General features: G+C 38.2%; 1 protein-coding gene across 3 annotated transcripts in view; it reads left to right on the forward strand.

The window, feature by feature from the left end:
• The first annotated feature begins 2448 nt into the window (after positions 1–2448).
• dagla (diacylglycerol lipase, alpha) overlaps positions 2449–14745 on the forward strand; it is a 42240-nt gene continuing 29943 nt past the window's right edge. For 2 of the 3 annotated variants that reach the window (XM_015401969.1, XM_015401971.1), the window contains exon 1: positions 2449–3178. The gene's annotated coding sequence lies outside the window, so the exon portion shown is untranslated. The remainder of the gene's footprint in view (positions 3179–14745) is intronic. The other variant, XM_015401970.1, reaches the window with a different exon arrangement.

The following is a 14745-nucleotide window of genomic DNA, read 5'->3' on the forward strand; positions in this document are numbered from 1 at the left end:
GTGCATTTTTTATGTACTAAATACATTTGATATGCAGTATTGTAGCAACTTCATGCGTTCATCTATTATAATTATGTTCCATATAAAGCCTTGATCAAACATTACATAGGTTGATGCATTACACATTAAAGCAGGCCAAAAGAAAAATCTGAACAGGACAACAAAAGATAAAAAAAGCACAGACTGCTGTGTCTCCCCATTGCTGATCAAACCAAAAAAAGTCTGTGAACCAGTCAACAATATTCTTATTTTAGATTGGTTTTAATTTCTCCTTGCCAGCAGCAGTGCTCCCAGCAAAATAGCTCCGGCAGCGATAACGGCACCACCAATAAGAAAGGGTTTCAGGTGTTCCAGAGAGTCTCTACCAGAGGCCTTGTCACCTGCTGCTGCTGCTGCTGACTCAGCATCTGCTGCCCCATCCTGGGATGGAGGTGGATTCTCGGGCTCAGGGGCCGCAGGGGCCGGGTCCGCCTTGCGCGGTGGTGCTGGCTCCTTCTTCTCTGCTTTGGATGTGGCCTTGGGCGCTGAAGCCCCAGCCTTGGCTTTGGCCTCCATGTATTCAGGAACCCAGGTGTGGTCTGGTCAGGAATAGTCTTTAGAAGGTGTTGCTATACCGATGAGAAACAGCAAACAGACAAATTACCCTTCTAGATTGCCCCCTGTTACCATGCTATGTGCTCTGCTGTGAACTGAGAATGAAAGGCCCTGAAAGCAAAGTATAACGTGGTGAAGCCTGAAATATGACCTTGGGGGGAAAAAATGGCATTGATGGAAGTACCCTATTTCCCATAAGAACAGGAAAATGTTTATTAAGGTCACAGCTGCGGTGACATAACCTCCCACTGTAGAAATAATCACAATCACAGCAGCTTCCTGTGTTAAGCTTTTTTTTTTCTTTTTTCTTTAGTTAAAAGGGTCAACCATGTAATTCAGTAATGGATGCAGGAGTAATACTGCTAAAATTCTTTTCACTTTATTGAACCTTTTTGTTGTTGATTCTGAAAAAGGAACAGGTAGATGCAAACGTAAAACGTTTCATATATTTGTCTGCCTTGTCCACGGTCTGACTGCAAAACCTCATGAGTCATATGTGCTATAAATGGATGCCAAGATGGAGGAAAGATTGCAGCAGTTTAAGAAATAAATAAAAAATGAAACGAGGTATATAAAAAGATATAAATATGGTTAAGAGAGAATGCATCACAGCAGTTTGAATGACAGAAAATGCAAGCTGCAGCATCCTAACAAAAATGTTTGAATCCAGCTGTGTTTCGTTTTAGGATAAAAAAGATTGCTGCTTACCTTACAAACAGTTGGGTAGAAATTATCTGAATAATTGGATGGAGGAGAAGGAACAGCTTTGGAAGTGAAGATGTCCTTAGTATAGGAAAATGAGCGACAGCAGAGAGATGGAGGACACTGAGAGCAGGAGGGAGGGGAACAAGAAGAGAGCAGGATAGACTGGGATGTACCATCTGCTTGCTTGAAAAAAAGGGGGGGAGTACATGGATTTTCTCACAAAAACTTTCTGGCAATATGGAGCATTATTTCAAGTCAGTATATCTACAGCAATCCTATATTCACCACATTTAACATGAGTAAAGTCCAGATTCAAGTTTAAAATTAAATAAAGTTATATATCTGTCAAAATTGTAAATAATCAAAGCAGCAACAGTATATTTTCTATACTGGGTAAATGTATACTTATCATTAATGATAACTAACAATATTATGTATATATATATATATATATGTATATATACACACACACACACACATACACACACATATATATATATATATATGTATGTAAATTGTACAATTGTATGTAATTGTAAGATTGTGTTGTAATTTGTTGGCTATTATTTTCTTATGGGTGAACTGATAAGTAATCTCTCTATTCTGTTCAGACATTTTGGTGTAATTGTTTATTTTTTGTTTGTTTGTTATTTATTCACCCAAGCCCGATGCAACCCATCAGGTGCAAGAAAATGTTTTGCCTAGACCTGGGGTTTATAGCAATTTTCACATAACAACAACTAATATACATTTCCCAAAAGGTAATAAAAAAAAAACATTTCTGAGATAAATGTAGGGTTATTTTTCATTTATTTTAACGTAATTGTTCGTTTTATATCCTCCAAGTATGCCTGCATCGCTATGTCGTCCCTATGGCAACGAGAAAAAACGCCAGAAAACACTGCGATAGGTCGTGCGCATGCGCATAACTTTGAGGGGTTGTTCCACTATGCTGTTGTTTCTGCTAAAAATTATTAACATTTTTTGAATAGTTGTCCCTAGGAAAGATATTTTTCTCTGACAGAGACAAAAAAGCAAACAAATAATTGACGCCGTGTCGGAACACCGGCGGCTCTTCTTGGATGACGTCAGAGAGGGGAGCGGCAACCTGTGAGCTCACAGTGAACCAGCTGGCGGCTCCATGGATCCACAAACCACTGGTGGCGCCATTTCTCCGCAAGATTCCCAAAGTGGCCACAGCATACTGTGTACAAAGCCATTAGAAGAACGTAAAAGGAGCCATTCACGGCGTTTGCGCAGGAAGCGGAATAGCGAGTTATGGCGCATATTTCGATGGGAAACGTCTCCTGGGATGGGCTTAATTATCGGAATAAGGGTGCCCGCGTTTAGTCCGCGGTAGGATTCGGGAGTTGTCCGGTTGATGGCACACTAAACCAGTAAACTACACCGTAAAACCCCGGAGAAGAACTCATCCTGGTCATAAAATCGCAAAGGGATTTTCTATCTCCCATCAGGAGGAATCATCACGCAGCGTCCTGACGAAAGGGAATGGAAAACGATGTAAGGAGCCGCAGTGGAAGACGTGTTGCAGATCAGGTGGAGAACAGAGCTGTCAGCTTCTAGCGCTTTGGACACCACCGACTCATTAATCTGGCTGCTCGATGGTATGTGTCGGCTTTACCTGACAGCCGGCAGATAGCAGAGGACTCTCCGGAGCTTTAATGCGTTAGGAGTCCATTCATGTCTCGGTTGTTGCAATGACGTCTGAATGGTTTTCTTACATCGAGCGCTGAGACATTTCGACATTAATCCGCCCGATCGGTGATCCCGTGTCGGGAAGAGAGAGACTGACGGAGGGATATGGGAAAGAGAGCGGAACCGATGCAGTGGGTCTCTGCTAGGCATCGTCAAAACACAGGTGAGCAGCAGCAAAGATGACGGTGATTGGTGATCCGCTCCATGGCTGTTTGAGGCACATTTCTGTGCACATCTGGATGCTTTGCTGATTGGATCAGAATAAACACCGTTTCCCACTAATCAACTTGTTGGATTTGCATTGTGAGGGCTCGCCAGTGTTCCCCAGAGCTGCAGCTTGTTGTTAGATTTTGCAAGTTGTAGTAGACGCTGAAACATCGGCAAAACAACTTTTGCTTTTACCCTTTTAACAGTTATCTTTTAGTATTCATTCTTTAAGTCTGTCCAGAAATGCTCCCCCTTTATCTGATCCTACTGAAAAAACTGAAAAAATATTTTAGAATATTTTATTTCAGTTTAATATAGGAAAAAGGTCAGAATTCTGGGAAAAAGGTCAGAAATCTGAGATTAAAGTCAGAAATCTGAGGTTAAAGTCAGAAATCTGAGAAAAAAAGTCAAAAATCTGAGAAAAAAAGTCAGAAGTCTGAGATTAAAGTCAGAAGTCTGAGATTAAAGTCAGAAATCTGAGAAAAAAAAGTCAAAAATCTGAGATTAAAGTCAGAANCTAAATTAGTTGATGATTATTCCAATGATCGATTAATCTGCTTAATTGTTTCAGCCCTAAATACCTTTTATTTATCAAATTAATTCAAAGTATGACTTAATTTCTGCATCTGCTTGGGGCTTTCTTTAAATACCCTGAAAGCCCTGATGCCTTGTTGCTTTTCCTTAATTTAATCTGTTGTAACTGGAGCCCAAGCCTGAGTTTTTGTCTTCTCATCTAACTTAAGACTGATCCTGCTCAAAAGATGCGTTAACTGAGAGTAGATGTCTATAAGGTGTGTATCAGTAAAGCGGGTATAATATTTTTTTTTTAGACGAGGTCAGAAAGGACAGGTTTTGGGTAACTAAATAGAACTATTACATCGCAGCTGATTGCATTAGCTGTAATTGGCTGTGCTGCAATCAGTGCTTTAAACAGCGGTTATTTAAAATTTCAATAAATTAAATTGTAAATTACAATATTTGTACTAAGATTAGTTTTCCCGTCAGTCATTGCTTTATAGGTTTTCTAGCAGGATTTTTTCTATATCTTAAATGGCTTTGATGGGAATATCCTATGCCTTAGGTTGTTTATGATGAGGGGATTGTGCTAATATGAAGTCAAAATTCTGCCAAAAGTGAACACTGATTATAAATAATGATACGAGCTGTTTTATTTTACTTAAACATTCATTTAACAAAATGCAATTGATTACATTATTATTTAAAACAGGTTAATATCTCTATATACTGTAATTAAGCAATTAAAATTAGTTGCTGAAAAATCTCAATCTTATTAAAATTACTTCTTTTTTTTTTTTTTTTAACTGTTAAAATTCTTTGAATAAAAAAAAGAAAAACTGGAGCTATCCTTTTTTGATCCCAAAGTAACCCAAATATTTGCCCCTGCTAGAGATTCTGGATTTGTCCATCTTTTAATTAATTATGTTTACTCGGGTCTGCATGAATCTGCATCAACCTCAATATACAATCAGCATAAAGAGTCCTGGTAATATTTTGGTTGTGAAAACATGCTCTTGGTGTAATTTTGCACCCTCATTGGCATACAAATCAAGCACACTATTTACATGTTATCAATGAAAGGTTGGGTGCAAAAATGTTGGTCATTGTTACTCATTACTCTTAGTCTGGGATGTGACCTTACCCAGGTAGAACTGATGTCAGCAGCTCTATCCAGACCATGGGTGTTATAGCTTAGGCACATTGTGCACTTAATATTTTTTATTAGTGGAAATGAAAATAAATCATTAAATTATTTTTTTTCATCAAGAAAGTTATTATACAGTACTAAATACATTAATAGTGCATAAAAAATCTGCATCATCATCTGTGCAGTGCAGAATCATGATTTGTCTTTAGTTTTGTGTCAGTCAGTCACATGACTTAAAAGATTTTGGGGGGGACAACAAATTTGAAGAGGGCGGACAAATAAAAAAAAGCGTTAAAATTGGACAGTTATAGTTTGTTTACAATTGACCCCTCTAGTCTCACAGACTGGTGTGTTTATCAGGTAATATTTGATCTAGGTTACTGTTGATGCCCCCATCGGAGTCTTCTGAAGTTTCTCACAATGCAAGTTGGGCTAAATTGTGTTAAATGCACTGGAGGAATCAGAGAGCTTGATCCTCTCAGTGCTGTCTACCCTGTCTAAATAACAGTGGGTTTGTTTAAGCAAGTCTATGATGGTATCTTCAACTCCACTGCAATAAGCAAACTACAGTGAGTCCTGATTACTGCTTGTTTGCCAAGGTGAATAGATAGATATCTCTCTAGGACCTTCACAATGTTAGGGCAACAGGTGCAGAGTCATTGAGTACTGCTGAATGAGATTTCTTTGGTATTGGGAAAAAGGCAGAAGGTCTTCCACATCACTGGAACTGTCTCCTGGGTCAGGCTATGGTTGAAGATGTAGTACCGAATCCAACAGAGCTGCTCTACATAGACCTTCAACAGTTTTTGGTCAACAGAAGGTGAGATGTTGCTTAAACTGTGGTCAGGAGAGAAGGATGCCAAGCTTGATCCTAAACTAAACCAATTGGAGAATGTATGCAGTTCGTTGCCTCTGTCCAGATTCCCATCTGCCTGACCCTCCCTCTGCTTGGAGCCTGTGATCTTCATCCCTGACCACATATATCTGATGTTGTTTTGCTGGACCTCCAGTCTCTTCCTGCAACCCTCCCTGCTTTAGTGTTGTTTTCATCTTGATCTAGTCTCTTATGCAGCGGAACCTCCCTAGACAAATAGAGATGTTGACTTTATGCAATGATCTGGATTTCCAGTTGCTAACCTGAAAATGGCTAGCAAATCAGGATTAACAAAATTGCATGTAAAATCTAGACTTTTTAAAATGTTTTATCATCTGTCTCAATAGATAGACAGAAACATGCATGATATAGCTGTCTGCAAAAGGGGGACAGGTACTACCTGTAACAGTTTTTCATCAGACTGGTTCAAGAAAAATTGCTCACTGAACATTATATCCCAATATTTCAGGGCATGTAGTGCAGAAACGATAAAAATCTCACTGAAAACTGTTAAATGGTCACTGGTGTTTGGGCTGTGTACCTTTCACTGCATACATTCAGAGCCTTGTTACACAAGCACTTCTCTAAAAGTCCAACTTATCTCTAACCGAAAAGCACACTTCACAACAACACCTTAACCCAGCAGCTAACTGTGCTGCTAAACACATCAGATAACACATCTGGTCATATTTTGCACTGTTATAGTAACAATTTTCTTGTAACTTTCAGTTTGCGGACTAAATATTTGATTTATTATTGATTTCACTTTTTAAATCCAATTCTTATTAAAATATGGTTTGCTGATGTCTGTCAGACTTTACATTGTTGTGTGGTTTACACTGAAAGCAAAGTCAAAGTCAAAATCAAGTCAAAATTAGTCAAAGTCATCTTACACTGTTGCATCATAAGAAAGCTATGGCTGCAACTAACGATTAATCTGTTGGTTATTTTTTCATTTAATAATTGGATAGCAAAAGGTTCCTTATATAAGATTGCTCGCAGAATTTAACCAGGTGAAACTGAAAAGTTTCCACTCGAGGAGTTTTGGATAAAACATATTGGCAGAAGAAAATGTTTATATATATCGTTTACAATACAATTTTGATGTATTTACTGCTCTAACTGGGTCCCTCTGTCAACTAAAGGCATGTTTTTAAGTCTGTATACTTCATTTAACGATTAATCGATTACTAAATTAGTTGATGATTATTCCAATGATCGATTAATCTGCTTAATTGTTTCAGCCCTAAATACCTTTTATTTATCAAATTAATTCAAAGTATGACTTAATTTCTGCATCTGCTTGGGGCTTTCTTTAAATACCCTGAAAGCCCTGATGCCTTGTTGCTTTTCCTTAATTTAATCTGTTGTAACTGGAGCCCAAGCCTGAGTTTTTGTCTTCTCATCTAACTTAAGACTGATCCTGCTCAAAAGATGCGTTAACTGAGAGTAGATGTCTATAAGGTGTGTATCAGTAAAGCGGGTATAATATTTTTTTTTTAGACGAGGTCAGAAAGGACAGGTTTTGGGTAACTAAATAGAACTATTACATCGCAGCTGATTGCATTAGCTGTAATTGGCTGTGCTGCAATCAGTGCTTTAAACAGCGGTTATTTAAAATTTCAATAAATTAAATTGTAAATTACAATATTTGTACTAAGATTAGTTTTCCCGTCAGTCATTGCTTTATAGGTTTTCTAGCAGGATTTTTTCTATATCTTAAATGGCTTTGATGGGAATATCCTATGCCTTAGGTTGTTTATGATGAGGGGATTGTGCTAATATGAAGTCAAAATTCTGCCAAAAGTGAACACTGATTATAAATAATGATACGAGCTGTTTTATTTTACTTAAACATTCATTTAACAAAATGCAATTGATTACATTATTATTTAAAACAGGTTAATATCTCTATATACTGTAATTAAGCAATTAAAATTAGTTGCTGAAAAATCTCAATCTTATTAAAATTACTTCTTTTTTTTTTTTTTTTTTTTTATAAAGTTGAATATGTTTTCAAGTCATTTGCTGCTGGTAACCATGATGCCCTGGGCTGCTTAAGGTAAACATTAAACATAAAAGTAAACAGCTGTAAACAGCTTAAGGAGAGCACAGGAGGTTGTCCTCACATGTAGGACACACTCAGAACGTGATTGGAAGTTGTCTTTGTCTCCCTCCTAGCAGCTTTCCTGACTGGTTTTCAGATCTGTGTTTTCATTAGTTTTGGAAAAGGTCAGAATTGTTTTGTTTCTTTCCTGTTTCCATATTTTTTTTCTACTTTGCTCTCTGTACTCATCCATCATGCATTTATAAATAATACTGTGGACCTAAGAAGGTTTTCTAACACATTGTGCATTCATTTTTTGGGGGGGACATCTTTGCCAACTTTGATTTGAGTTCGAAAACTCCATTGACTTGGACATTTTTAATAACTGTGTTATATATACCTTATTAACCTAAAGTTCATTTACACCATACCTCTAAACTGACTCTCTAACATTAAAAATAGGGATCTACCACATTATGACCAGCCTGTTGGTCCTCAGGTTAGTAAATATACAAAAAACTGTCCTAATTCGGTAACATAAGAAAACAAACACAAAACCAAGTCAATAAACTTTTCAACACTTGAACAAAGAAAAATCATCAAATTAAACTTTGCTATAAAATCCTTTAAATACTTCCCAAATGGGTCATGTATTTAATGCACTTCTACCACACCCCCTGGAATTATACTGCCCCTCTGCTTTGGGAACCACTGGGCTGGAGGGACAAAGTTGTTTTTAAAAGTTGTTTGGAGACTCGCCTTTAGTTGCTAATTGGCAGTCAGCTTACTAAGAAAAGGCTACTGCAGTTTTCCTACACTTAAAAAAAAACATACTTTTCAATCTCCGATCTGATTTTTATTTTTTTTTTATGTCACACTGACTGCATAGAGAGGCTCCATCTAGGCAGGACGAGCAGATTTAAGCACCAGCACAGTGAAAACCCTGACTATGTACCCAGATAATGCAATATCAACTTGTTATAATTATGGTTCTCTTTACAAAAAATATAAACATGTTATTTTAGTAAATAACACACTTGAGAATAACAAAAGTTGTGTTTAGTTACTTTACATTTCCGTCAGTGTATTAAGAAAATTAAACATTTATATCATTTATGAAAATATTTGTTTGTTTTTTTTCATTTGAGGTAGATAAATATTCCTCAGTGTTAACTGTTTTTTTAATCCTGCATTTACAAGAATAAGATGCTAACTTTTTCACTCCAGCTCTTTAGGAGAGAGGGAGTAGCAACTAGTGAGCTGATCCAAGCATTTGAGCTAGAAGTGTGCACTTTTCCATGCAACAGTAAAGTGTTGCATCATAGACATTAGACAAGAGCATTTAAGTTCATGTAAACAATTAAACCCTGGAACCAAACATGTATGTGTGTCTAGTTAGTGCTAATCTAAATAAAATTATCTTTTTTTGCAAAATCGCACAACACTAGAGCAAATATTGTAAAACCTTAGTGTTTTTGCTCAGGGTTGTCATAGTAAGAGAATGCCAAGCCATGCACAAAGCAAACTAGTCATTGTTTGTGTAGTTTTTACAATGCTTTGACAATGCATCGTTTTTCTCAAACTGCTGTATATCTTTTTATCACAATTCATAAGTTGCAGCTATCTGCGGGCATCTGCATCAAGATATATACCTTAACTATGAAAAATTCAGCACACTGCTGAAAACCTGTGCCTGCTGTAAAATGTTGCATGGGGGAAAAAAGAAGCTACATTTTTATTTATTTTCCTCGGTATTTTATACAATTGCAAATAATTTCCTTCATGTTTGTGGGCAGTGAGGCACAGACTGGATGGCAGACCACATATGTTACCATCCCGACGCTCACACGGACACACGCAAACACAACATTCATGCATGCCATGCAATCTCCACTGCGCATACTATCACATCGACTGAAGGAAGAGAAAATGGAGTGGGAAGAGGTGAAAGGGATTGAGTGGGTGGTAGTGGGAGAAAAAGATGGAGAAAGAGGCAGAGGGAGAGTAGGAGTGAGTGGCACATGGCTTTCAATCTAAAAAAAGATGAGCAGTACGCAACCAAAACCCGAATCTGGATTAGCTTGATAAGGAAGAGGAGGGGGTTGGGGGAAGGCTAGAGGGGGAAAGTGTAGGTTTTCTCTGCACCAAAAATGATGCTGATGCACATGCTCACTTTCATACTCACAAATGTCCTCTCTAATATTGAATACTGAATGAGTGTGTGGGTAGGAGCGAGCGTGAGGATGGGAAGAAGGAAGATGTGAAAGAAAGAAAGAGGGTGAGATGTAGATGGGAGAGGGTGAGATTCTTTAGGATGGACAGAAAGCTGCTGTACTGTGACACAATGGGGAGGGATGGGATAATTAGAGACGGCAGCAACAGAAGAGCGAACATTGTGACAAATGCCGGAGAGAATCTTGATCTGAGCAGTGGAAACTCTGACCCAGGCACAAAGCAGACAGACTTGGAGCAGATGGATGGATGGCAGCGAGCAGAGGAGGTAGAGATTTGGGACAGCTCTGTGCTCACACAGTCATGCCAAACCAACATAACTTTAACATTTCACTGCAGAGTGTCTTAGTGGCCTGTCTGCCCAGCACTCGACAACATGCCAGGCCATTTTCAGCCTGTCTTTACAGTCTTGAGGAAATGTTCGAGTTGCCTAGTACTTTATTACTATAAGACAAAACAGTTGCAAAACAGAGTAACAACCTCGTTTCATGGAATATATTTTGAGGTGGAAATGTTTATCAGCAGGAGATTAGAATTGCGTTATTTTCTGTGGCTGGTGATCATCGGGTCAAATACTGAGAAACTGGTGTTTCGTTTCCTCTTTCATCAACTGACAGGATTTGCTTTGCCGCATCAACGAGGATGCACGGGACATGCTTTGATGCATGAATGGGGATTACCTTGTAATATTGTCATTTTCTGTTGGATTAAGAACTGCCTGAACTTTGAGTGTTACGGCATAATATAAAATATTGAAATCAGCAGGTCAGGGTTAAAGGGAAAACTGAAAAATTGTATCGGCAAGGAAATGCATGATCAGCTCATCCCAGCCATGTTATCTATGTAGTGTTAATCCTTAGTTATTTAAGGAATTGTTGTTCAAAGACATTTTAAACTAAGCTATAAATGTGTCCTCATTTTGAATCCAATTTTAGCTCCCATGAATCAACGCAAGTCTTGCTGTTAAAGATTCAAGGCTGATTTATACTCAGAAAACAGGTCATCTGCATGTGTGTCGCAGTGAACACAAATTTGCCCCCACCCTTTCTGCAGACACTCTGGTGCACCTCTCAAAAATTGTAGGTGACCGCAGCCCTTGCAACAGACCGGAGGCCTCTGATCTTACCGGCTTGTTTTGTTTGCATGACTGCTATTGTGGAAAACGACTCGTGAAGATGGACCAGCTAGAAGAGCGTGGTGCGCAAGAACGCTGGGACTCTTTTTCCACCTGGATCCCCCCTCGTTTTCGCCCTCATGTCCTCCGTTGTTGCATAAACTCGCCCCCACTTCCTCACTGCCTCGGCCGTATCTAGACCCACAGCTAGTTCCTGATTGTACCTCTTGCGTTGTGCCATGGAATAACATAGCGCAGACCACGCTTCAATATTGAGCATAAATCAAAAATATCTGTGACAAACTCACTGCAACACACTGCTGTGGTGAGTATAACCAGCCCTTAAGTTAAAGCAATAAATCGAGGCCTCTAGTGAAGCTAACTTTTTATGAGCAGGTTCAGAATGCAAGTTTGTTTACTTCAAAAACAAGGAATTGTAAGATGTTTCTTGTCTTCCATGTGTACTTAATAATTTAAAAATATCTATAGCATCAGTACATTGTATCCACAACAATACAACCTGAGCAGAAGGGACGTCAGGAGGAGCCGCGGCTCCTCGATGATGCTTGGCTCCCTGTGGTTGTTGTGAAGCATTTTTTCTAAGTCGAGCCTTGTGTCCACCCTCCCCTCTGTTGGCATTACCTCTGCTTCTTTGCTCTAGAATTATGCATTGAATTGAAGTGACACAGATGCACAGTGAGACTGCCACTACAAGTAGCTACTTGCTGCTCATAGTTTTTCCAAAGAACTAATTATTTCTCGTCTACAATTGTCTCACATGTAGGTGTTTTTGTGTTGTGCAAAGAAGACAAATATAGGCAAATGTCCCTTTGGGCCTGTTGACATGAGATTCATATTTGAAACAGCCCAAAAATCAACTTATTCAAACAAATTTGCCCCTAAATTATGCAATTAAATTTAATGGCCCCCAGGGACTTAGTAAATATGAATGACATTTGTCAGCATTCAGAAACTATTTCTGCCTAATTTAGGCTTATCTATTTCTAACTAATGATATACAGCTCAAAAATATTGTATTTATAGTTCTCTTAAGACCCCCTTGTCCTCAAATATACTTTGGCATTGGTTTCACACACACCTGTAAAGTGGTGCATCTTCCGTCGAGCATAACCTTTTAGGACTACAATACAGAAGAAGAAAATATTTCAGTGTGAACCGACCAATATGTGGTGCTCCTCGCAGGTGTTCTCATAGACTCAAGTGAAGAGTCTGAAATAATGAACAGGACCAAATAGCTGGTATAACCTCAGAAAAACCTGGAACTATAATACTACAATACTTGAACCGCAGGGAAATAAGTATATACACTCATTACACGGGACCCCACAGCTTAAAAAATAGCATGATAAATTAATCTAAAGCTTGCCTTTGAATATCTAGACAGGCCTATTTTCACACGTGGACAAACTTGTTGGCACCCTTTGTTTTGTAAAAGAAAACCCCACCATGGTCACAAAAATAACTTGAATCATGCAAAAGTAATAATGAAGAAAAATTATATAAGATGTCAAAAAATTAAAGTGAGTAACGTTGCTTTTCAATCAATCAGACGTGGAAAGAAATTATGGTAGACTAAATATAATGTGACCAAAGAGGCATGTGCAGTTAAGGTGTGTCCACTAATTACCATAACATGCTAACACCATTTCCATGCAGCCTGCAGGCACCCAGTCCATTCATCATCAGCAAACTGCTCCAGTTGTTTCAGATTTTAAGGTTGCTTTTTCAGTTGGCATGTTACAGCTCTTTCCAAAGATGCTTGATAGGATTTAATTCAGGGCTCCAAGAAGGCCACTTCAAAAATAGTCAGTTTTCATCTTAACCATTCTCTGTTTTTTGTTTATTTTGTCTTTATGCAATTGCAATGTCAAAATATCTTATCTGTTTGAAGTATTTACTAATTTACTTTAATAAAGTTCCTTTCTAAATATCTAATTAAAGGGGATATATTTGGTCAGCATTTTTTAGGGCTGAAATAATTATTGGGAATAATCGTGATTAATTATTACGTATTATTGAACTAATCATCAACTCATTTACTAATCAATTAATCGTTAACTGGAGTGTAGAGACTCTAAAACATACCTTAAGCTGACAGAGTTACCCACTTATAGTAAGATTGTACAAATTATATATAAAAATCTTCCATTTCCGATAAAAGAAAAACTGTTTTTGTCTGTCAACATGCTCTATCCAGAACTCCTCAAATGGAAAAAAAAAAAAAAAAACAATTGATTACATTTCTTCTTTAAGGAACCTTTGTCTATTTGATTATTATTTGAAAAAATTATTGAAAGATTTTATAAAATAATCATTAGTTGCAGCCCTAGCATTTTTAGGGGTTGCATAGATTATTGTGAAAATTGCAGTTCAGAGCTGAATAATTCAGATTCAATCAGCAGGTATGAGTTGACATTTGAGGATTACAGACATCCTCTGTTTTAAGTGTTATCCGATCTTCAGCATCTTTTAGGTAAAGAGTCATATTGGTTACCGTAAGTGTATTTGTATTTCTCAGCTGTATGTTTGCTTTCAAACCAGTTTCTAAGATCTGTGTGTTTGGAAACATTTAATGGACAGCTTGGGTGTTTACTTATAGTCCATATTGAAGTGATAGATGAGCAGGTAACACAGGTAGAGAATGTGGTATAAGTGATGAGGCTGCGAGCAGCAGTCTGTGCTCCACAGCTTGTTCTTCATCCTGCTGTTGCTGCAGCATGCTCGCTGTGAGTGAAATGGAGGAGTGGGATACTAAAACACCAGCTGCTAGTCATACCGGATCAACATACTTGGTGAAAAACAGGGAATAGAAACCAGTGCATGCGACTGGGTTTAGATCCAGATCTATTGTTTGCTTCCTTTACACTGTGGTTTATTGATTTATTGACCTTGTTGAGTGCAGGTATCTGAGCATTGAAACCAGGAGAGTCCGAACCTTTGCCTTGCAGCAAATGCCAACTGTCATTTTGCTGTTAATATGCAAGATTTTAGAGATGTATAGGCCGTGTTTAAATAGAAGTTTGGTCATTTTGTTCTGTTTAGATGTTACTATCTTTCAAACATTCTAGATCCAACGTAGCATACCTTTGACCTTGCTGTCTCCATCAGAGACAAAGCCATCAGGAAATGCCAGGAGCCCTGACATTGTTGTCGCTGTATTGTTATCTAGTCACGTGGGGATCGGCCTGGCACACAGTAGTACACAGTCTGGGGGGCCAACAGCATTGCTCACATGCAGCAATATATCCCGGTCTGTCCAAAAAACACACACACACGTCATATGGTTGCAGATGGAGGTTTTAGTTTGGATGTGTCATACAGAATGCATTTAATAGCAGAGTCAAGAGCAGCAGTTTAGCATTTAGTTGTCCAGTTAATGATGGCCAGCTTAGAGGCTTAGATTGTGAACGTTTAAATTTAGATTTTATGCACATAGATGTGTTACAGTTTTAGGCATGACAGCAGGGTTTATCCACTGCTTGAGAAGGAGGACTTCAATACAAAATAAAACCTGAACTCATTAATACTGGGAGGCTTCCCCCTCTCTCTCAGAGCATCAATAATGAAAT

The sequence above is a fragment of the Cyprinodon variegatus genome, unplaced genomic scaffold (genome assembly GCF_000732505.1).
Source record: "Cyprinodon variegatus isolate N-32 unplaced genomic scaffold, C_variegatus-1.0 Scaffold1279, whole genome shotgun sequence".
Lineage (NCBI taxonomy): Eukaryota > Metazoa > Chordata > Actinopteri > Cyprinodontiformes > Cyprinodontidae > Cyprinodon > Cyprinodon variegatus.